General features: G+C 37.5%; 1 protein-coding gene and 1 long non-coding RNA gene across 2 annotated transcripts in view; one reads left to right on the plus strand and one right to left on the minus strand.

Moving 5' to 3' along the window:
• Positions 1-25,767, minus strand: part of LOC149947862 (prolactin-releasing peptide receptor-like) — a 53,293-nt gene extending 27,526 nt beyond the window's left edge. The window contains exon 1 of the mRNA XM_090171351.1: positions 25,589-25,767. The gene's annotated coding sequence lies outside the window, so the exon portion shown is untranslated. The remainder of the gene's footprint in view (positions 1-25,588) is intronic.
• On the plus strand, positions 2,817-3,528 carry LOC149947863 (uncharacterized). Its single transcript, XR_016480526.1, has 3 exons — positions 2,817-2,866; positions 3,176-3,301; positions 3,366-3,528. It is a non-coding gene; the product is annotated as an uncharacterized LOC149947863 (long non-coding RNA).
• Positions 25,768-25,872: the final 105 nt, after the last annotated feature.

A 25,872-nucleotide genomic window follows, 5' to 3' on the forward strand; every position in this document is an offset into this window, starting at 1 on the left:
CGGTGCCTGCATATGAGGTTTTTAACGATTTAAACATACAAACTATCTCTGAAAAGCTAAGGCTTGGGTGATACTTTGGAAGAAAACCTGAGTCAGAGGCTGCGTTCAGTATCTCTAAAAAAGTCAGCGCTGAGCTAAACGGTCAGCGGTTTTTTACTGAACTGGTTTTTGACTTCCGGTTTTGACATCACGTTGCCCGTCCATTGAGCAACGAAGTCATCGGCTGTAAGACCAGGTTTTCTCGTTGCTCAAAGATCACGTGACGTCGCAGCACGGAGTAAGGCTAGCTGCAGACGCCGCGACAGACGATATTTTACAAAATTTACAACAAGCGTAAAAAGATTCACGTTAGTAACGGTCTCAACGAAAATAATTTTTCAGATACTTCGTTGGAAGTTACTGAACGCAACCATTGTACGCCATATTATTATTAAATAATAAATGATCTGTTATAATTTCATTATAATAATAACCATTCTAATAATAATATTTAATAAATACACGAATCTATTTAATAAAATAGATGAATAATAAATACTGCAAGAAGAAAATATTACCATAACGCGCCATTTTAGGAACTAACGCTTCGACTGCTTATAACAAATAAATACTATTTCTCTAGAATGGTTTTGGAAATATTTTGTCCGATTTAATAAATTGCTCTCCGCGAATCTAATTTCGGAGTCGAGAAAACTCCCTCTGTTTACGAAGTCGCGATTCAAACGAACCTCCGTAATATTCAATTTAAAATTAACATAACACTCCAGTTGTAGGAACATTAAATTGCTTCTAATCAATATTTGCCGGTTCATCGCGACGTTCGCTCTAGAGCATTTCGTGTACCACCCGCACCCAGGTATTAGTTTACCCAGTTTGCAATCCGATGAATTGGAGGCAAACTTCATTTCCGGATAAAGACTGGGCACAAAGAAGATGAAAAAGTCCCGGCACTCTTGTTAAGGTTCTTCGCGCGGTTTTTTCATTCCACTTTCGGATTTAAATCGGCTCGGGACAAAAGCGTCCGTCTTCTTTCACGTTTCTAGACTTTCTTTTCAATTAAGAATCGCCCTACCAGGAGCCTAGCGTCATCTTGTGACCCAAGTCATTTCGAAACCTTCTTTTACCGAATCGTGTTTACAAATTTAATGGGATTTTTTCGCTCTCATCCGGAGCGCAACAATTCCGCCACTGTTCCGTTTACTTTTCTTCATTTATCAAGCGACTTTTCCAAAAATCGGACTTGATCTTTTTAGCCTCGCTACAAATTGAGAGCGGCTACGAGCCCAACTTCGCGTCACTTCTAATTTTAAAAGAAAATTACAACGTGCACCTGTATTTTTCTCGCAATTTCTATCTTCTTCCAGTTGATAAGATATTATAAAAACATTCTGTATTTCTCAGAAATAGATTGTACTATTTTGATTGTATTTCCGGTACGGTGGGACCAATTCGCATATTACATATTATGGGAAACAAACATTTAGAAACCACCATGGAGTATAAAATTTTAATTTCGTATTTCTACACTAGATGACGCCAGCGTGGATTTTTTGGCGCAAAATTTTAAAACAAAATTAAATTATTATATTTATTATATAATTATTATAATTTAAGTGCTATTTCAAGCTGAAGGTTTACATAAAATATTTTAGAAAATATAGTTATTCAAAATTTTAGCTTTTAAATAACCACAATTTAAATTAGACTTTCGCGGGTTTTATCATTTTTGACATTTCTGATTGTGAACTGATGGCGCCATCTAGTAACAAGTAGATTATTAAACATTTACACACAATGGGGGTACCCCTGTAAAAGGGTCTTCTCCCTTCTTATATGCGTATTGGTATGGCTTGGATAAATTTTTTCGAACCTTTGAAATTTTTTCTAACGTTTCGTTTCGCCGATCGATTTTTAATATGATTAACAAATGAGGTCATAAATTTCTTCCTAAGAAAACAGACTTTCATTCGCTGCCATTTTTTACTATGTTTGACCGCCAACACTGCTATCATAGTTGTTTAATGTAAGCAGTGTAAACGGTACGATAAGAATAATATTCAAATTTTAATGTGTTAACTCATCAGACAAAGGTTTGATACTTTTGTATATAGCTAAGGTGACCTACGTTATTAAAATATTTTTCAAAATATAAGAAATTTATTAATGGAATAATACTACAACATTGTGATATTGTTATTTCACTGTACTACAAAAGGTTTGTTTAAAAAATTTACTGATTTATGAGTAAGGATGAATGTAAGAACATGGGAGGAATTTTCCAAAATCAGCCTCTACCATCACTGCTAGGTCACGGCCGTCTCGAGATCTGCTTCGCGCTCATAGCGGCCCAGGCGATCGTACGAAAATCGCGTATGGGAAATTAGTTCAAAAACGTCTCACATCGTTTTATGGCGCTAGTCTAGCCCCCCCCCCCCCTTGAGAAAATTCGCAGCCATGTTATCGAATGGGAGCAACTGCGCGGAACTTTGGAATTTCAATTATTATCGCGTAATGTGTAATTTTTTGTAAAATATTTTTTAGTAATATTTAAGTTAATTAATAATAAAAAAGTTAAACACCTCTTGAGATTTTTTAACGCAAAGTAAAGTTTTGAAAAACGTTATTAAAATTTGGTCATTCTGGAGCCAGAAGTCGCCGTCGACGTTTTCTGTATATAAATGTAAACATAAACACGTGGTTCTCCTTACAGCTGTATTTTTGCTATGTAGTAACTTCCAGAGGCCTTTGTTTTGTATTAATGTTTAAAAATTTATTTTAATTAAAGTAGTGAAATAAATGAATTTTAATTAACTAACAGACACTTGGAAGATCACTATGAATGAAAATAGTGATGGAAACTTGGAAGGTATTTAAATCTGATAAATATAATAAACCAATGTGAATTTCCCACTGAATGATACACAACTAAAAATTTAGAAAACTAAAATTTACAACTTGAGTACTTTTCAAGAAAGAGGCTTATGCACAAGTTCTTTCACTTTCTCAAATTTTGCGGACAGAGTTTTGGTAATATTTGTGATAATTGGAAGTACGACCTTTCAACAAATTAAATCAGCAATTTCATTCGGTGATTATTATTCAAATCACATTGGATGTAAGGGCATAGAGCAATTTTTGGCCACAAGTGGATTTCAATGTTTTTTTAAAATGGCAGGTGAATCCCGGAGATAGGGTACAGCTCTCTCTATGAATGTTGTTACTATAGCCATTAACATGATAAAGCTTTGCTGCGGATACCTAAGGTTTCCTCTGTCGGACAATTTTATCAATCCAACTAATGGTGAGTCAGAATTAGGCTGTGATACATTTTCAAGGCACAATTCGCAAAAATGTTTTTCCTCTAGGATTTGTACTACATAACCAGCCAAGTATGCGATACTTGCTAGCCGTAAGGTGCATCTCTGTGTATCTGGGTACTCATAACTTCAGATGGTAACGTAACTTCATTGCCGTTAAAAATAGTTGAAAATCCATCGAGTCTAGTATCAATCATGGCTGATAGATCTGTGAAGCTGTCTTTGGGAACGTTAGATGTTTTAGGTTTTGTTAATGATATAGTGCCTCTCTTAAGGTAGTATTCCAAACTGAATATAGTTTATCTTGAATCAAGCATGTCATTCCCTCCAGCCATTTTCCTGAGAATGCTGAAAAACATTTCAATAGCATTGCTCGTTAAATTTCTTGTCAAGACAAACTGGAAACCAGATTTAAGGAGGTATGACACGCAAGATATTGTAGACAATGAAGTTATTCTAATAGATATTATAGATTCATATGTTTCCTTTGTCAATATTTTCTTTAATTTGCGGATCTTTAGACCTTGATAGTAATCACTTTCCTTAAAATGTCCCACTACAAACAAATCTTGCGTGATGCGTAAGCTTCATTGACCCCAAAATCTTTTTTAGATATGTTCTTAGTCCATAATTTGCATAAACTTTCATCAACTGGAAACTGATGAAATTATACATTGATATTCTTCTTAGATTCACAGAATGAAACACAACAAATTTTTGTGGTGGGCATTTTTGCAAATTAAAAATAGGCAATATTTTAAAACTTAAGTTTGAGAAATGTGAACTTAATTTAAAGAATAATAAAGGTATTTATTAAATAATATGAATAATATTGTGGTTATTTATTTAAAATTCTGATAAAAAATGCGAATACTGGTTTGAAAATTGTGAAAAACAAAAGAAACTTTGGTTAGGCTTAGCAATTAACTAATAAAACTCAATATAAGCATATTACTTTAATTAAATAAATGTTTTAAATGAAAACTTATTAGATAAAGATCAAATCATAAGATGTATATCCCAAACTTTCCAGAAGTTTTTGAACAACAATGCAAAAAGGATTAACTAGTTGAATTTACCGCCATAGAAAACTATTAAATATCCCGCTAATTTTTGACATTTAAGGGGGGGCTCGGACAGCGCTCCTAGTGTTAAAAGAAGGTATTCGCGGAAATACATAGGAGAGGAAATCTTTGCCTGGGCACGGCCCCCTGCACGCGCTCACGCTGCTCGCGACGATAGCGGCCCCAGCGATCGACTGAAAATTGCGAAAGTGAAATTAGTTAACTTTTTTCCTACATCGACCTTTGGCGCTGACGTAACAACTAAGAAATGGCTGGAGTATATGGCGAAAACGTTCCAATTTTTAGAGTTTCATTAATTATTACTAATTGTGTAATTTTAGCGTTATAATTTATTTCCGTAATCTTTAAATTACTTATTAATAAATAAGTAAAATACATTTGGATATTTTTTAAATCAAAATACGCGCCGAGAAAACCAGACAAAGAAGACGCTGTCGACGTTAATAATGTAAACAAAAGAACTAGTCATGTGTCCTCTTATCAGCTGTTGTTTTTCGATTTTATTCTTAGAGTTCTTTGATAGTAAGTTGTTTTAATATTTACAAAGTTAACTTCAATTTAAGTAAATAAGTAGTAAATGTAATGCAGATTATAAAACTAGAATATTATTTTTACAGTTAACAAAGTGAGACAATGTTGAAGATTGCTGAAAATCTATGTATGAGACATGTAAGCATTCTAAATCACAGACTCACTAGTCTCACTCACAGTTCACAAATCACAATATGGGTTAGGCCTAAATGTAGAGATTCCCATTTTTTTTTACCATAATTTAAGTTAAAATTGGTTTTGGTTAATTGCTTTTAATCCATTCCTGACTAAGAATCTCGATAACTTAGTAGTCCCACGCTCACATTAAAGTAATCAGCTTTTTTTAAGTAAAATTCATCAAGATTCAATTAAAATTACTGGATGATGTAGGAACATGCTGAAGGATGTAGGAACATGCTGGATGATGTAGGAACATGCTGGATAATGTTGAAATATGCTGGATGATGTGGATAAACATTCTTTTCGTTTCTGATGGTAGTTATATTCGAATTTGAGACCTTATCGTATATTGGCTCATATGTAATGCCACCAATTAAGTAATAGGTAGTGACGTACATCTGGTTCCAAATACTAGGATTACGCATAAGCCTCACAACAGACTATCATTAACTGAAGTTCCTTAAAATGCAAACCACAAACAAATCTTCCATGTGAAGTGTATGCTTCGTTGACTACAAAATCATTCCTAGAGATGCTCTTAATCCACAGTTTGTATAAATTTTCATCAGCGGGTAACTGATGAAATGACACTTTGGCCTTCTTAAAAGTAGATGAACACAATGGAACAGAAAAATGCTGGTATTTCTTAATTGGGTAATTTGGAGGGGCAGGTCACTTCCTTGATTAACGACGCATCTCTTAAAAGATTAAATCGTGATTATTTTGATTAAATTCAATTTAATCACGATTATGTTGATTAAATCATGTTTAATTAATTAATATAATCTTTAAATCTGATTTAATCATGACTAAATGATTAAATCTGATTGAAATGATTAAATCGTGATTAGTATGATTAAATCGCGATTAGAAATTAGAACGAGAATCAGAATGATTATATTGCCGATTGGAATGATTATAATTGTGCGTGATTTTATCGAGCTTATTAGAATAATTTACTAAATGATTAGAATTATTATTTCGTATTTACCGCGATCGATAAAATCTCGATTCGCCCGATTATATTGATTAAAATGTTTAAATCATGATTAAGTTTAAATCGTGATTAAAATGATTAAATCTAATTAAAATGTTTAAATCTGATTAAAATGATTAAATCCTGATTAAAAAAATTAGATCCTGATTAGAATGATTAAATCTCGTTTAAAGCGTGGTTAGATTTTCTAATCTTGATTAATTTTTGTTAAAGTCATTCAACAGTACTAGTCTGTTCTTACTAGTCAGTTTTCTGTTGTACTACCATCGTTTCATTAATTGTAATGTATATATATATATCTTAACCAAGTCGAAAATAAACCGTTCATTACTTGTAGCTGATGTCACTGGATTTATTTCGGTATCTGCGCTCTGCTCCGTGTTGCTGTTGAAAACTTCCAACAATTTGTTTAATTTTAATTACCCTGATTTAATCACGATTACCTTGATTTAATAATTTTACTATGATTAAGACGCACCCAAAATGGAAGTGACCTGCCCCTCCCGGTAATTTTCACTTATTAAAAAAACAGGATGTAACGCAGCCAGGGTAATAGCATTTGAGCAAAGTATTAATGTTTTATCTTATGCAAATTATAAAGAACAAAGTTTGGTGAATATGACAAAAATTATGAGCAGTTATCATAATTATAGTCTTAAATAACTACAAAATACAGTTTTTAATAACTTGAAAACTCATTGCCAATACAAAACTTAAACCATTTATGGTTAGGCTTAGCAATAAAATGTTACCACTCAAAATATTGAGATATTTATAAAAAAAAAATTTTTGAAATGAAAACTTACATACTTAAAAAGTGTAATTACTAATTGTTTGTTACAAACTTCTCCAAATTCAATAAAACAGTTGGAAAAAAACTTCACTAATGCAAATTCATCGCCTTTGAAACGTATGTTAAACTTCCCGCCTCTTTGATAGATTCCGGTTGTTACACCAGCGTTCCAAGCGACGGAAAATCGCTGTCGTTAAAATACATGGGGAGGAAATTCTTTGCCGGGGCCGCTATCGTCGCGAGCAGCGTAAGCGCGTGCAGGGGGCCGTGCCCAGGGCCGCTATGAGCGCGAAGCAGATCTCGAGACGGCCGTGGCTAGGTGAACGACAATGGCGGTTATAGCGAGGGGAAATGTCGTGAAACAAAGTCTATTCAAAGCTGAATACAACACTTAAATGATATTTAAAGTTATATCGCGATAGCTTTTGTCAGGGTGGGAGGCTGCCCGTCTCCAGATGTTCATTTTCTTTTAACTATTTTCTTCAAAATACTTTATACCATCAGGTATTGAAGATTGAAAACATACAGGGTGTTTCAAAAGTGTATGCAAAAAATTTGAAGGAGTTGTAGGGGGTGAGTTGAGAAGTATACCTGTTTTTTCTTATTTTCCTACGATGAGTTAAACGAGCGCCAGAGAGCTTCAAAATGTGGGCTACTAGCCCCTGGAAGTAGGCTGCAACCAGCGTAAAACCAAGCAACAGGGACTTTAAATACTGATTAAATTTACTTTTGTACGCTGGTTACCTCGATTGGTTTACAAAGTTCTTTTTCACCTATGACACGAACCCAAACCTTAATGTTCGCATTTCCCTGCTGCTTGGTTTTGCGCTGGTTGCAGCCTACTTCCAGGGGCTAGTAGGCCACACCTTGAAGCTCTCTGACTCTCTTTTAACTCATCGTAGGAAAATGGGACAAAAACAGGAATACTTCTCAACTCACCCCATACATTTCTTTCAAATCTTTGCGTAACACCCTGTATATCTAAAATCCAGGTAATCTTTTTCTTTATTTAATAAAAGTTTACAACTGTAGAAACAACAATTCTAAGATAAAGCGGATTTTGTAAGAAATACGAGCTCCAACACCGAGCGACGATAATATGATTTATGATGGCCAAACCCGCAAAAGTATTTCCAAAAATAAACCGGAAACCAATTTACATAAATTAAAGGCAATGTATTGCCGCCTCTTTCTCTCGGCGCATTTTTCATTTCGCATTTCTTGGAAGACTGGGAGCGAAAACATCGAGTATTGCCTCGAAGGGTCGGTGTGGCGTGGTACCCACCGACCTGGGTTCGAGTTTCTTATGGTAATATTATTCTTTTTGCCAGCTAGCCTTCCTTACAGGCGTTTTGAGCTTCGTTTGAAATAAACCGCTACCGTATTTGAAGGATTATTTTCGGCTGAGAGCTTTTCGCTAACGTCGGGAGGAATGCCGAAGCATTTACTTTGCGCTAGGCCTATTTCACCACCCTTAAGAACTTGCTATGTTTACAGCGCCAGATGTGCTTACTTCCAGAAAGATATGTTATAAGCGAATACTCGTATAAGCCAGTCGAGGGGAGGGGGGGGGGCGAAAAAAATGGCAGGGAAGCCGACCTTCCAGGCTTCTTTTTTTATTACCGTTATTATTATTATTATGTAAGGCCGTTTTGCTATATCGCCGTTGAGGTCTGTCCATCACGCGAAAAGCGGAGAGAGGACATGTTCGTTTTAAACCAAGTTGTCAAGGCTACTCAGCCCTCCGTCTTAAGACAGTATTAAGACGGTGGACGACTAAATAGCTCGCCCACCTATTTCGTATACGCTCAAACTCGGGAGTTTTTTCTATATATTTCTGGACGAACTTACGGGGTACTTTATTCGAAACGTTACTCTCCAATATACCGAAAATCTAATAATAAGGTTTTAAAAAATGTGAGAAGGAGACGTGTTTACCGAAAGCTACCAAAGTTTCTTGTTGACATTTACGGCAGTTGAATCTTTTAAGAAGAAAAAATCTACCGTACATAATGGAAAATGCGTTTGAGCGTGCTATAGAAATTCAACGTTTTTCACCCCGTGTACCGTTAAAAAAACGAATATTGTTCATAAAATTTTCAAAAGGCTGCGTCTGTACATTCATCGAAATGCGGGTTTCCATATATTTTTGAAGTAAAGTGCCGAAAATTATCATTTTTTTTTCAAAATATACGGACTATTTTCAGACTGCTCTATGTAAATGAGCGACGAGTGTTCCTCGGAGATTCGTACTTGATCTAAAAAGTTTATTCTGGCGGAAAAGTTGAAGAACGGGAGAGACGTACGCACTCTGGTTAGTGACGTGAATTTACCGGTAAAAATAAAAACGGTAAATTTACCATGAGTTTTTTTATTTAATCAAAATAATGGTTTGATGTCACAATAATTATTAAAATAGTATTTTACTTTTACCATAGCCTTAGGTTACATTAAACTTACAAGGAGACGACCCGAGGTGTAACGCACCGATTTAGTTCAAACTCGGGGGTTTGGTAGACCTTCATGTAACTTGAAACACCCTAAAGGGAAATGTCTCCATAGGCAACCGTTTTGCCATGGCAACCAAAAATGTTTTTGACAATACAAAATTGAAATTTTCCTATTGAATATAACATGGGAATCTGACCAAATGTAAGGGTACCCCTGTAAAGATTTTAATCAACTTCGAACTTTTCCATTATTTTTTTATTTATATTTTCTATTTTTAGCATTTTCAAAAATTAATTTTTTTTTTACAGGGGGTACCCTTAATATTAGTCAGATTCCCATGTTATTTTCTATGGGAAAATTTCCATTTTGTGTTGTCAAAAACATTTTTGGTTGCCATGGCAAAACGGTTGCCTATGGAGACATTTCCCTTTAGGGTGTTTCAAGTTACACGAAGGTCTACCAAACCCCCGAGTTTGAACAAAATCGGTGTGTTACACCTCTGGTTGTCTCCTTGTTAGATAAACCTCGTAGATAACTTCTTAGAAATACATTTAAATGTATGGAACGTAGAATCACAGTGCCGGGAATTCGGAGTCTTTAACAGGAAAATGATTTGGTTTTCCGGTCCAATGTAAAATGTAATTGTTTCTTCTTTTATTTGAAGTTTAACAAAATATTTTGGGGTGTTTTTCGCTTTATGAAAATAATTGGAAAAGTTACCGGTAAAACCACTCGGTAAATTTACCGTAATCTTACCATTACCGGCTCACATCTCTAACTCTGGTGGGAGTCCAACTACGCCAAGACCTAGCACAGAAGTTCAATTCGTGACCTTCAAAAAGTTTATCTCGGAAAATATACTAAATTCTTATAATACAAATTAACTACTGAAAACTTGACCTTGAAAATGACGATCACGACCTTGAAAATGATGATCCCGACCTTCAAAATGGGCAGCTTTTAAATTGGGAGGCTTAGTTCTACTTATTTCTCAAGAAACGGTTCTGCGGTAGATATTTTTGAGTTCTCACACCGACTGTAATTCTTAGGTTTACACGACGAAGCTCGCAAAATCCTTTTTTAAAGCTCGCGAATAAATATCGTAGTCAACTTAAAACCAAAAATGACGTGTATCATCTAAAATCATTAATTTTTGCTAAATTTATTATTTTTTATATTCAGCTAGGCTAATTCCCAAGTCATCTAGCGACTTGTAATGCCTTAAACAGGTGGTCGGGTTACAATGCGTAGGAGGGTGGTGGCAAGCACTTCATGCCACGCGAGCCGAAGATGGACTCTATGGAACTTGAACATCTGGACGTAGAAATTACCATCTTACTGCTGATCAAGTCACATTTAATTGTATTCAAAGCACGCTGCACCAACACTGACAGATCCGCCATCGTGCTGGAGTTTGTTCCTCCTTAGCAGAAGAAAAGGCGAAAAATTACAGGAGGAAAGGCCGATGGACGTGGTTTTTCTTTCGAGTATCACGATGGTGCTGCCCTCATATTCTCCGTACACTCGAATACATTGTTAATATGACTGAATCACGTAGGTCAATTTCTACGCCTAGTTTTCCGTCGATGAGAACAACCGGAAATAAAAATGTCGTCTCCATGGAGGTTGTCAGATGGGTTTGCTACGCGAAATAAAGGTATCAAAACGCTTATTTTTTCTCATTTCAAAAGGTTTTCTATTCAAATGAAAATTTAATTTCTTGAAATAAATCGTCGATTTGGGAGTAAAAAAGGTTCCGAAATGTCTTCGAAAGCTGAAACCTAAACCAAATGAATCTTTCACATTTCTTAGAATCGGCAAGAACGCGCCGACATAAAGGCGAAGAATGGCGAAATGGTTATGCATGAGTTGGATAAAACTTCCAATTCGTGAAAACATTACCTTTCAAAAACCCGAAACCAAATTGTGAAAAGAATCCAATTCCCAATTATAAATAAATGATTTAGTTTCAGACTGTAACTTTTTAACGTCATATGAGCAAAATTTGTTCCCGTTAGAGATTACTTTTCGAACTTATATTTGACAATATATTAAATGAACTATAGATGTAGCAGATATAAGAATTTATTGCCTTATTGAGCTCAGGCTACAGGCTAGAGATTAAATCTGACACGATCAATTATTTACGATAGATTAAATATCAGATTATCCCCATTTACGTGAAGATATTTTCAGATCAGTTGATATGTATCAAATATCAAACCAGATATAGTTTAAACCAGAAACTAATCTAAATTCATCGTAAACCGACCGCCAGAATGTGCGCAGATTTTAGACGCTTCGCAGTTATCGATTTGATATATATCTTCCCGAATAAATTCGTTTAGAAATAGTAATTTAAGTTTATTTTAATTTACTTTCTACAAGATTTCGTATTATACGCGTGAATCAGATAATTGCTCAGCTAACCAAATCTGATTCGATGAGTTCAGATCAGATTTCAGGTTGAGGGTAATATAAAATATTAGCGTGATCTGACTAGCGGATTATATTCAGATATCTGTGAATTTAAACTAAACCGGCTAACAATTACTGCAGCTTTTGGGTGTGGTATGGTAATTTTCCGAGATGGCGTTGGATTTTAAACGAAAACAATAGGTTTTTTCTTGGTGGTTAGGTCTTATCTGATGTAGTTAACACGAACGTTTAGATTTCTAACACACGGTTAAAGTTATTTGCCCACCTGTTAGTATGAATACTAATAGTAATCATACTGATGCGAATGCGAGCAGAGTAATTACAGAAGGTAGAACCATATTTCTTTTTTACACTTTGCATCCTAGGTGTGACGTGGCCGGACCGCCCGGGACTTGGTTTATCTCGTATAGAGCGTATATAAATTTACTTTTCCCGCTCATTACATTAATCAAACAACGCCTTAATTTATTTTCCAAGATATAAACACAGTAAACTACGATTAGGAAAGCGGAACTATATCGGGAGAGCGATTTCCACTGATAAACGCGTTATAAGTCACGCGGTTTTGCACCTTATCTAGATCCATTAACGATGCCTACCAATTAAGTAAGTGGTTAAGCGAACCGGCTGCGGCCATTCAACCGCCCCCGGGAAGGTGGGTGCCCGTTTTACCCAATGTCCATTTCAGGTCATTTTTTCTCCGTCGGTCAAATTACTCGGAAAGGCTATCGAGCCCAGCCTGTGGGGCATCTTTCTTTCTCCTGGGACAATTTAGTAAGGGACATTAAAATCCTGCAAATGTTCCCCCGAGGAAACTAGACGTTGGTTCCCCCTTGCGCTCTCTCCAGCGAAGTTACTCTAAAACTGCCTGTTTCGACGGTTTTTCAACGTTTATAACTTTCGGCGCTTCTAACTTATACACTTCGCATTTTCACCCCGAGTGACAGTGGTCGTTACTTTTTCGCGAACTTCTCGCCGCAGAATCCACGTACTTACAAATTTGACTTTGTTTAGATAGAAGAATTGAATTTACTGTAGACTTCGATGACTACCATATTGGCTATCATAGGTATCGCGACAGTGCTCTTACTGAAAAGCGAGACAACTGGTTCGCGAATAAAAACGCATCAAGTTTAACGTGGCGTAGATATACTAACTAACAATAAGCGCAGAAAACTAAAACAAGGCACCACCATAGGATCTTGCGACTTTTAATGGCAGTTACCTACACTCACTATTACCATTAACAAGTTTTCATCGTAGGGGGCTAAAATAAGGATTTTTTAGAACTGGCCAAAAACAAATCGGCGCGCGAGCCACTATATACAAACTAAACCACCAATACATCATTTCAATGAGCTATAAAAGCAGTTGGAACCTTGGAATTATTTTATTTATTAACAACTTGTTAAATAACACAACAATAGTTGCACACAGAAGGTAGTAGGTACAATTATTCTATTTTTTGCGATAAATTCCCGATATATAGCACTGCCCAAAAACTGCCCACTATTTTAGACCCTGTTTCATGGAAGGATAACTCTAACCAGTTAGAAGTTTTCATTCAGTGCCACAAGTTGAGATCGAACCCGGTTCCTCTCGCTGCGAGATGAAAGTGCTCACTACTCCACCACCCCACCAAAGATTTAATTACAACTCTGTCTAATGAAAAAGAGCTTTGAAAATTGCTCCCATATGACTATAGCATTAAGTTTCATTATTATCCTATTGCTCACAAGCGAAATCTTTATTACAGAAACGTGTAGTATGTTGGACTGTATCGTATTCAATAGGGCCCTCTTGTTTCGTTTTTCCCATATCGTGGAATCCCCTTCAAGTCGTATTTCCTGGTATTTATTTTGTTTAGGCCGTGTGTGTGTGTGTGTGTGTGTGTGTGTGTGTGTGCGTGTGTGTGTGTGTATCTGGCTGGCGAATCTGTCTCGAAGCAGAAGCGAGGGGAGTTTATTACTTGGCCCTAAATTTCATTTACTGCAGTGGAGATCTTTACTTTAAAAGCTGGCTAGCCGCATTTCGAGAAAAAGCTCGTGCCGAGTTTAGATTGAACAATATATTACGCTTCCTTTCTCGACCCCTTCACGTCACGCCAGGTCAAGACCGCTAGTCTTTTTTCGTTTAGAGAATTATCGATATTATTTTATCGTTGTTATATAGACTTACATTTCTACGTTTTGGTATTCGGATATGATATTAAAAAACTCATACGGTCGGCTAGGATTTGAAACCGTGAAATTTTATTTCGAAAGTAAGAGCTGTACGTGATAAATCTTCAAGAATTTAGAGCTAATCACGCGTTGCTATTTGGCGATTTCGGGTTTAAAATTGAGTGTGCCGTCCCTTATTTGATGAAATATTCAAGTGGTGAAGAGCCAGTTTTTGCTCGCATACTAAAACAGCTTCGTCGTTAAATATTAAAACTAAGTTGAATATAAAGCGGATTTTCAATCTCGTACGATGTTAGCCGAACTTTGGAAAACAAGGTAATGGACTTTCGAGATTAGGTATTCTATAAACTTATTTGTAAACTAATGGTTGGGGTTTGTGCGTTTACGCGTCATCAAAATTTAAACGCTTCAAAAAATACATATTAAAATAGTAAGTGGTTTCTTTTAGCCAGCTCTTGGACTAAAAGTGTACTCTTTTTATTCGAATTACTCCACCCCATAAACTATTCGCTTGTTCCGGAGTATTAGGGCTACTCTTTTTACTCCTTCTGAAAAGGAGGTGTACAGTAAATCGGATTTTTTTTGTCTGCTAGCCAGAATTTATATGCTAAAAATGTCACAGGCAGCCATTTTGGAATAACGGTTTTACTACGATTCGAACTATTCGCCACCACAGAATCGGAGTAAACTGACGTCATAGCTGTACTCTTTTTACCCTACTCTGAAATCCTGGAACAAGCGAAAAGAAACCACTTATTGACAGTTCACCCGTCGTGGTGGATGGCTAAGCTTGAGGGTCCCTATACGCCTAGTTACGCCACTGTTTAAAAAGGGGAATATGAAACGCGTATAGCGCCAATGTGGACACCACCTTCCGGGAAAACTCTAAACAAGAAAAATTAATTCGCTTTGAAAGAGAAAGAATGGCGGTTTCCCTTTGAAATCCGATATTTGAGACGAATAATTTTCCTCCCCCCATGGCCAGATTCTCAATTAGCATAACTAGGCTAGCGTCCGATGCGGGGTTGGCCGGGATTGTATACGCGAAATGAATTCTTATTGGAAGTTCCGCCAAAATGTGTTTCTCGAGTTACGCTTTTACTTTTACGCGTGATTGCGAACGATGGCGTATGCAAAACCATAGGAGCAACAAACACAAGGAGAACGAGGCTAGCCTTTAAACACGCTAACGCGGTGTGGCGTACAAATTTCATTGGACGAACCTTTACGCTGAACGTTTTACGGGCGGGGGGGAAGACAATTTCCGAATTTTCCCCTTCCGACGGCAGCAGGCGCTAAAGCGTCTAACCAATGAAAAATGTACGCGTGAAAATCGACGACTTCTGACGGGTTGCGTTCTCCTTGTGTGGGGCGCTGTGTTTGTTGCTCCTAGGCAAAAACATTGTTTTAAAAAGTGGATTCCCGGAATGGATTCGATCGATAACACTCATTAGGTTTCACGTAAAATGTACGCGTTTAAAGCACTATTTTGCGTTGACTGCGAATGAAAATTCGGAAATGGAAGTAATGACTCTTAGATGGTGTCCGCACGCGATCTTTACAGTTTGTTTTCTGTATTTATCTTTTAGTTGAAATCAATAAATTTTGAGGTAGCCTGATTTTGTAAGCTTCGGTATTACGAGTTTAGTCAAGAGGAAGAACCTAGCAGCTGTGACCAGGGCCGGACTGGCTAGTAGCTGGCCCCACCGGCTACGCAATCGTATGGGCCCCATTTCCCATTAATGCAAAATATTTCCTCTTTGGCCCCCAATTTGAGTTGGCCCCGATGTGACCGGCGATCGCCGGTTAGCCGCCCGGGCCAGTCAGGGCCTGCCTGTGACAGCAGCTTATACACTCTTTTACGAAGTCGGCCATTTCATTACAGGCTTAATTTAAAATAGTACAGGCTAGGGCGCCTGCACGTGCTCATCAGCTCGAGACGTCGCGTGCACTTGACCGCGTGAAGCGGCCTTGCATGCCCTTTTTGAAATCAGACCTGTAATAAAATGGCAGCTCTCACAAATAAGGATATAAAAGAGTGTATAGCTCCGGTGCTATGATCTTATACCGACGCTCAGCCCCATTTTAGCTACTTTTTTATTTTAGAACGGAATATTAACATTATTCATAGATATTAGTGTAATAATTTAATATTATAAATATATTATTTTTATAAATATATTATTTTTATAAATACGTTATTTTTAAATATCATATTTGATGTTTTATATTGTATTATATTTTAATTTCACATAAATTACATTTAATTCATATTTGCTTGCTTTTTATGTATAATATAATTTTACTCATTAATAATAAAATATTATAATAAACGTACTCATTTTAGATTTAACTTTATCGTTATAATATATATTAAAGTATATTTAAAAAATATGGCATTGTGAAAAATTTATTAATACTTTTGATTTTGCCCAATAGATGGCGGGATCTTAGTCTTACATAATACAAAAAAATGGGAATGAAAACTTATTCCAAGCTCTGAGCTCTCCCGCGCGCAAATAGACTATATGGCGGCCATGACTCTCATGTAGGAATGAAACATAGCCCATCAATTATATCGATACTGACTGCACGAGAATACTCCGTAGAATCGATGAAATAGGATTATTCGTACAATTAGAATTAGCGTAAATAATATGGAACCACAGTGGTACACGGAAAAGTAAAGGTAAGTTCATTGAAAGGTTAATGATGTAAACAGATCAATTATTATATACTATCAAAATACTATTGACCCTTTTAGCATGTAGAAAAATAATAGGATCATATCATTAGAGACTTCCACGTGTATTGAATATTTTGCGCGTACTGTTTGCGCAATATTTACCCGTCCGGTTTTATTGACTCTAACACTGTAAATAATCCGAATATATTTAAAACACGCGGTAACCAAAATCATGTTTTCATTAAACTGGCCAAAGCCCGAGTGTAGCTTAACTATTTTATATTGAAAGTAACGAGACAACGGCGTTTTGTAAGGCTTCGACAGCTTTGTAACGGTTAAGTGTCTATTTTTACGGCTACCTGTTGTACGTTCGTTTCCTTGGCAACTGCTTGTTTTTTGCACGGTTTCCGTGTCATTAGCCCATTTTTCAAAAACACGCGGCCCGAAAAGGTAGACTGATACTCGATGCCTTGTAACGGCTATCCCGTTGCTAGAATTGTCAAGTCGCCTCTTAATTATCAGCACATTTGCCGTTCTTAGGAAACGCGTACAAGGTCATTTCGGCTTCAGCGCGTGGCTTTCACTCGTTCATTTCGCTAACGAGTTTGCCCTGTTTTTGAGCATTTCACCTATTAAGTTTGTACCTCGTGTTTATACGAGAAATAAAGGTTTTTTTCGGTTCATTAGTTGGGATAAGTCTAAAAGTGGAGAGCTTTCTTATGTCGAATTCACAAGGCCTGTTTTAGCGTGCGGCTCTAAAAGTTAGATCTACGCCACCTAAATGAGAACGTGTCCTATTTTGTTTAGTTCTAAATTGGGTTTTACACAAAGAAGGCATTTGCTGTAGAATATTCTTAAAGGGACTATGAAATAAATAGTACGCGTTACGACTGGTTATTAAAGCAAATAGCACCATTCGCCCATAGCTTGTGTTAATCCTGGATACAGAAAGGTGAAATTTGTTGATCCACCAGAAACATTAAAGTTCACGGAGAGCGTATAAATTCTTAATGGGGCTAATTCGTAGCTAGCTTGTAGATGTAGTTAGTGTTCGTGGCCATGGTAACGCGTATTATTATTTCTCAGGATCGTGTGACGTTTTGTCTCGTGATCTGTGAGCTGAAATTAAAGGCGCAGATTACATGTACCTACGACATATGCCTACGACGCTACGAGCAAGGAGTTTCAGGCCAATTTCGATAACCACTTTTGCTAAACAATTAAAAGACGAAGTTCGTCCGTTTTTTTGCTTAGTAACGTATGCAAACTGTCTGCTAGTGTACCTACCCATAAGCAGGAAAAATAGTGTGTCAGAATTTATAGCCCGGTGTACCTAGCAACAGGGGCCGTACCACCGGAGGCCTATCATCATAGTACAATACGCCAGTGTCCCCAAGCCCAGACAGGTGACAAATCCAGCATGGGTAGTAGTACCCTACTACTGATTGTCACACCTTAGACGCAAGCCACTCAACCCAGCAGATGGTGCAGCAATGGGTGGACCATTTCCCACTCCGCACACAGCAGTGGAATTTAGAATGGATGCTGTAGCAACTCCAGCCAACACCCTACCTACGTAGGTAAAGAGTCAAACCCTTTGGAGAGAGCTCCTAAAGGGGAACGACGGGCACACAGCGGTCGACATAACCCGGCACAGCTGGCACCGGAGACCCCGGTGTGCCCCAAAAGGCTGGGAAACAGGACTACCGTGCCCTCATACGGACGCCCGCCACCGCACAGCACCTACCCAATCCGCCGACTTGGCCAGTTTGCACGGACCCTCTCCGTTAGCCTGAGCCAGATTCCAGCCCAAACCCGAAGTTGGAGGTGGAGATAGGACCATTTGATCAGAGGTAACATCTCCCAGTGCGCCACCGCCCTTATGGGTTACATGAGCCAGACCCCGACTCCCCGGTAAAGCCACCAGTTATTGCACACTCTAGCCCATTTAGGGCCACCGGAAAAATAGTGAAATATTATTCCCAAATCAGAGCGTCTGCATTCGGAGAAACGACGTGAACTTAAACCAAAATGGGTATCCAAGAAAAAGCTTTCGCCACTAGTCACGTCCCTTAAGCAGACGGCACGTGTTTTTAATTTTTAAACACCAATGGAATAAATCGTTGTTATCTAGGCTGCGTTCAGTAACGCTCATCGAAATATCTGAACGTTGAGCGTTACTGAATGCAGCCTAGATAAGAAGAATAATCAAGCGCCGTCTGCTTAGAGCTCGGTCACGCCACTAGCGGAGAAAGTTTCTCCCGTCGAAGGTCGGGGATGCACTTTGTATCTTAAGCAAAAAGTAATAACTGTATATCATCGTAGTACTCAAAGACCTTTTTTCCTTAAGTGTTAAAAGCTAGTCTCACATTTTTAGATTTTGATGAGTCAGACGTAAGAAAATAGGAGCCGTTTTTTTACTACGCAGTGCCCTTTAATTTAACTATACGGCCAATTTAAGAATATCTTGCTCATCAAAATTATATCTTCTATAAAAGTCTTCCGAGCTGTCTCACCGAAGAAAACCCGTAATCCAATCTCGAATATTTGTCCGCGCAGAGGTATGAAATTCTATCTCGGACGAAATTTGACCAATCGACAATCTTTTGAAGCCTCATACTTCGAACTCGAAGAAAAACGACGGATAATTTAATTTAACCGGGGGACATTTTTGGCCAGTCCCGAGGTACTCGGTTTTTATTTCTGAAAAATAGATGGCTCAGCTATAATGGCACTTACCGTTGCACTGCTCGTACTGCTCTCGGAGTACTTCGAAGGTTATCCATTTGGTTATCGAGTGTAGATTTCAGAGAGAAACGCGTTTTACATAAGGATGTTGCTCCGGGAATTTATAATAATAATAATAATCAGCTAGGCTAATAGCAAAAACACCACCTTAGGCCCAAGCCATCTAGCGACTTTTATAATGCCCTTAATTCGGGTGGTCGGGTTCTATTGCGTTGGTTAGCTAGCCCTTCATGGCGCGCGAGCTAACAGCTCCTTACATTCACTAATACCGTTAACCTCGACAAGTATTTATGGAAAGAGGCAGTGGCGTAGCCAGAAATTCGTCAAGGGGGGGGGTCGAAGTACGTGAATGTTAAGAGGGGGTCGAGAAGGTGGAAATTTAATACAGTCAAAGGTAGGCCCAAGGGAGGGGTCTGAACCCGGAACCCCCCCCCTTGTCTGCGCCACTGGAAGAGGAAACTGAAAATTTCTGGAGAAAACCCGACTTACTAGTAGGGAGATAATTTTCATTATATTAAATTTTCTTCATCGTTCTGACAGAATATTTGTACGGTATTAATTTTAAAATTGAAAATATATTTAATACATTTTCTGCTAAAATAGTACGTTTGGTCATTAGGCTAAGCCTTTATTTTAACTAAAATTGCCTCTAAAATACTGTTTCCAAAAACCTTTCGATTCTCTTCAATAAATCGTTCAACCCTGCTTTCGAACAGAAAATTTACCTAGAGATTTTTCGGAGCAATCCAAAGAAAAACGCAATTAGTTTCGTAATTCTAGCATCGCCATCCGAGTAGTTAAGTCTTTAAAATCCTTAGAGCTTTTCAAAATGAACGGGGTAGCGCCATCTGTTTCATCGTTGCTGAACCAACTCTATCTATGGTCGTCGTTTGATTTTCTTTAAATTTGCTTTCGGGGCATTCGTAGAACGTATATCGTTTTAGCGTTAACAGACGTAACGATATGCCTCCGGAATTTCCGAATGGAGATTTTGCATTGAGATTGTATCATTGTGTAATATATTATGTACCCGTTGCGAATCGAGGCAAACACCGCGTTGAAATTAGTCCATAAATATTCCGGCAACCAATAATGCGGAAATGTATGGGCCATTGACTCGTGAAATAGGCGATGGATTCGTACTATTCGATGCGCTTGATAATGGTTTTCATCGGGCTGATTATTATGATCCGTCTTCACGTTTGCTAATGGCAATTCGGATACCTTATTGTACCGGCAGAAAATATCTCGACTTTGCGCCAAATTCTAAAAACGGCAATAGTGTACTCAGTTGAACGGAAAATTACGTATGCGCAACTATATAGCCCCTGTTTTCGGGATCCACAGCAAATTGGTCAGGTATCAGTGAAGTTTCTCAGCCCAATCGGAAATTAAACTAGCCCAAAAAAGCGCCCACCGTTAAAAATGTTTTTCGAAAAATAGCCCAAATTCTGACCCATTTTGTAGCAAAATGTTTACATAATAGAGTAGAATTTTTTTTAAAGCGTGAATTTTCGGTCAAATACTTACTTTATAGAAACAATAACAAAACCAATATAATTTTTGTTATAAGCAAAATTGCGGTCTAATATTAGTGAAGTCATCCGTAACCTTTACCCCTGGACTTCGGCTATAACGCTATCGCCTCGTTTTAATTCAAATTTTCCTGAGTTTACACATTTTACGGTATAATTATTCCCTAGACCGCTGGGCACCCGCTATTTGGTAGAAACCGCAAAAACGAGCCGAAAAATCAGCCTCCCACCTAAGCCTTTTCCCCCCGCAAAGCACTTTGAAAAAGAGCCCAATCGGGCGGGAAAACCGACCATCTGGCAACTCTGAATTCCCTGGAAGATATTTATATCTTGAGAAAGGGGAAAGAATGCACGAGCAAACACGAAGGGGGGCGTGGTTCTTGTTCACGAGGCGAACGGCGGTTCTGCCCACGTTTACTCTCATCACCCGAAAACATTCTTTACAACTGTGATTATCGCCTTAACTACAATAATTTTAATTTCAGTAATATGTAAACTACTTTGTAAACAGGTTTCCAGTTGACCTTCCAGTTGACAGTGGCGTAGACAGTAATTCGTCAAGGGGGGGATCGAAGTATGTGAATGTTATGAGGGGCGTCGAGAAGGGGTGGAAATTTAGTACAAGCACTAGTAATTTATATACCCCGTACCGTAAATTAATAGATTAATTAATTAATTTAGTACAGTCAAAGGTGGGACCAAGGGGGGTCTGGACCAGGAAACCCCCCCTTGTCTACGCCACTGCCAGTTGACCATAAAGAAATGACTCGCCAGAGAAATAAGTTTAACCCCAAAATTTCCGTACATTTTTCAGGTGCCTTGTCACGATTCGCGGCCGCTGTACGCGAGTCGGCAACGACCCGTGTGAAATTCTGTTGGGCAGGTTACGCGAGATGTCCAAACGTTTTTTTAAAGGCTAGAGTGGGCAAAAAAGCCAGAATTTTTGCTCTACCGACTTTCTGACAGAATAATAACAAATATTCGCTAAACAAATCGTTCTTTTTATAGATTATTTACGATACTTTACGCGAGAAATGTGTTTGGCCAACTTTCGAACTAAAAGGCCCTATTTTATTTTTCTTAAGAAAAAATAACAGGCTTTCTGAAAGGCCTCTCGATCGGTGCATCCCCAATAAAAATATAATAGGTAGAAACCGTTTCCCGGATACGGCGCTACCAAAAGTTCGATTTGTTTTAGCTTCGGCGCCTTATAAGCCCTCGCCGCTTTCCCAACCAAGGCCGCCATCGCAAATCACGGCTTGAGCGCCTCGCATTTGCTCTTCTCTGTTGTTCAACATGATTGTAAGGAAAAGCCAACCTTCCTCCGGAAAATGCCCGAATATAGATTGGCTTTTCGAGGCGCGCGAGTTCGTGTTCCCTCATTGCCGCCATTGTTTGAAAGCGGTCCTTTTCTGCCGCGTTGCCAATAGCGCCGGTTGAGCGGAACGCGGCTAATGCGCTCATACTTTCGTTTCCCACGCGCCCTTAATGATGGCTTTGCCGCTATTCTTAGTGCCACTACCGCTCTGTATTTAAACTCGGATACGTAATGGTTGATGCCCAATAATTTATACAGAATTCGAAATTAAATTGTAAAGTAACAATTTAATTAAATTTAATTCTAGTTCTAGGTAGAGATCGGCGTTTGAATAAGAAAGTCTACAATTATTTATTTTTATTCATAACCGCAAATTATCCGAAAAATATGCGAAAAAACCGATTACTTTTGCATGTTAAATCGTTGTTTATTAGTAAAAAATTTTCATAAACAACAATTAACCAAACTTTTTATGGTTAATCGAAATTTTGCCGGTTAATTTATTCGTTCCGCCGACCTCTAGTTCCAGGCAGTTTCGGCGTGTTCTATCCAGAGTTAGCTGGTCTAAACCACACGGGTTAGGTTTAATGCAAGTGGTTTTTTAATCCTTCGGTTTTTTAACTTTGCTACTATTCACTCTAAATTGTTTCCAATTATTTGTACATTTTCTGACCTAATCACTACGAAGCTAACACAAAAACGTCTTCTTGGCCAAAATATTTGTACTTCGTTTCTGGCGAAACTTTTGAAATATTGAAAACCTACAACAACACATTTTACTGCTGTTCTATAGTTGATTATAGGCTAATAATAATCGACTGGGCACTGATAAAGTATCTAAAATTGTGTGTTTGTTTAAAAGATGTTTAAGTAAATTAAAAAAGTTTTTTTTAATCTGGGCATATAATTTTGTTACTTAAATTTTTTTAACCCAAAATAAATTTTAGTTAAATAAGAACAATATGTACAGTTAAAATGAATTAACGCAAGCAAAAAATAGTAAAATAAACCACTGTTTTAAAAAAACTGGTTTAAACCATAAAACCCGGGTATTTTAGTTTTACTCCAACCTTATTTCTATCTCTGCCCTTCGTAGTCACTGCCTTAAATCTCTTGTTGGTTTGGAGTTTAATCCGACGAGTTATCATAGTTTGAGGATAATGCTTTATTTTACTTGATTTTATAAGAATGATAAGTAACGGTTTCTACCACTAGATGGGGTAAGAACTTCATCAGCATCACGCTGTATTGAATAGTTAAGAATGAAATAAATAATCCTCAACTTCCACCCCAGGCGAATAAGATTTTGGGTAAGCTTCGGAAAAATCGACTTTTAATTATTCACTGACTGAGGATATGAAATTTCTTCATAGTACGCCTTCAACGACGCTACCACTTATAACGTTCCTCCAGTATCAGACTATGCCTAGTAGTCCGAATGGATTCGTCGCTGTACTATACAGGTATCTCGGCTTAAAACTGTGCTAAATAAATTCTGATAATTATATATGGAAAATCTTTTAACATGCATATATACTGTAAGTAGAAAAAACTTTAGAGACAAACAGTTCATGGTTTAGAGACGTTTTATATAAAGAAAGTAGTAAATAGTGTATCTAAACCACGAAGTATCTGTATCCATAGTTTATTCTACAAATTCCGATATTTTCGGTTAGTTTTTCTGTCTTTATAAGTGTCCAGAGGAGCGCTCTGTCTAATGTGCTTACACCTTTCTTAGTCTACTAATAAACTCGACTCCCTGTTTTTGAGAAATTAATTAGGCGAAACAAAGTTCGAAGTTAAATTTATAATAATCATTTCACGGAGTGTAATTAAACGAATCAAAAAAGTCCATTTAATATGAAATTAATCATTTTATATACATCAACAATTTCTAGAGCCCTTTAAATTCTGAGAGACACACGGTGTGTCTCAGTTAATTAAAGAAATGCCTTTAAAATGGCGTGTCAAGATAAACAAACGCGTTTCGCGCTCAATAAACCAGTATTAATTTCGACCGACAAAGTTCGACGAACTTTAAAAACGTCAAAAATGGTAATTGATTACAATCATTAACGTACGAAAATTTCATCCTCATTTATTTTGGAGAGAAGCGAAATCGGTCAATACGGCGCGGCGGCCTGGAATCCCTGGATCCGTTGTTCGCGGCTGCTTTGCTGATTATTCATCGAACTGAACGCCAAAGCCAGACCATTGAACGGCGATTGGACGGGACTCGGCCGCTCTTTTTTCATTGATTCATTTCTTACCATTTGTACGAAGAAGCAGCCACCCGAAAGAGGGGAAAAAGGCCACCGGCATCGACAAACAAATCGCGGACTGATTTTTTCACAACATAATCCTTTGTATCTAGGTTTATCGGGGTGGGGTGGGGGGTCCTCATTTTAATGTTGTCATTTGAAACCAAGAATGTTTCCTTATTATTCAAATGAAGTATTTGATCCCTCTAGTCAAAATTTTACAATAATTTTCATATTGATCCATCTAGAATTCCAGTAATGATTTGGTTTCTCGTCGAAATTGGTTATTTTAATGATCATTTTTGTTGTTGCGCGAATTCGGTACCGAACGTTACGTTTTCTCTATAATTATTACACGTATGCAATAATAATAGAGAAAACGCAATGTTTACAACAACAAAAATTATATACATAATAATAATAATAATATATAATTTAATTAGACGGTCTACTCTTAATAATGATAGGCTTTAATTAACGCTCGTTAAGGATACTATGGTTTTCAGAACTTTTAGAGTAACCAAGAACACGGGTAATAGATGGATTAAGCCAGCGTACGAAACCGTGAACGGGGGAATTTGTAAGATGTTCAGGCTGTCCATAATGAAGCCACTCAGCTACACGTTCGCCGTCCACGTTTTCGGGCCCTGGCTAAACATCTTAAATTTTTACCCTAAAATATTTTTTAAATAAATTAAACCAGCAAATATAATTTCTTTAAGTAAGTCACAAAATTCGATGTTAAGATTGGGTTACACATTTCTTTCAATTGATGGCAATGCAAATTTTATAATATTTACCGAATTACTCAGATGAACCGTTTTGCTATTTAAAAGCTTACGAAAGTGGCAGCGACCAATATGTTACTGAATAATAATCAAATGCTTATATTAAATATCCTTAAATTCTTTTAAAAATGGTAAATTAACGACAATAGAATCTCGATATTAAATTTTACAAATGACAACGCGCGTTCGAACAAATCGGAAATTTGTAAGCAATTTAATCAAAAGTAATTAATAGGCGGTAAACGGGCGTTAACGAAAATAAATTGCGAGACTTACCTTGTAAGTCGTGTTTTCTTTACGATTAAGTAGGATCATAAGCACTATGTTTATCGGCGCTCGGTAAACGAAACAGTTGGACTCGCGATACACTTAATCTTAAGCGAGTTTCTGGAGCATCTTCTACTGGAGCGAGTTGAACCTCGACTAGAGACAATTTACGAGTCCGTTCTCTCTCCTCCGCGTGTACAGTTGCCGCTCTCTCTCCGGCGCCGTGAAGGGGCTTTCACTGGCAGACCCGCCTGTTGCTCCCTCTATGAGGAATCTGATTGGATAAGCTCGTC

Source organism: Leiobunum rupestre, chromosome 4, assembly GCF_980474605.1.
Source record: "Leiobunum rupestre chromosome 4, qqLeiRupe1.1.hap1, whole genome shotgun sequence".
Lineage (NCBI taxonomy): Eukaryota > Metazoa > Arthropoda > Arachnida > Opiliones > Sclerosomatidae > Leiobunum > Leiobunum rupestre.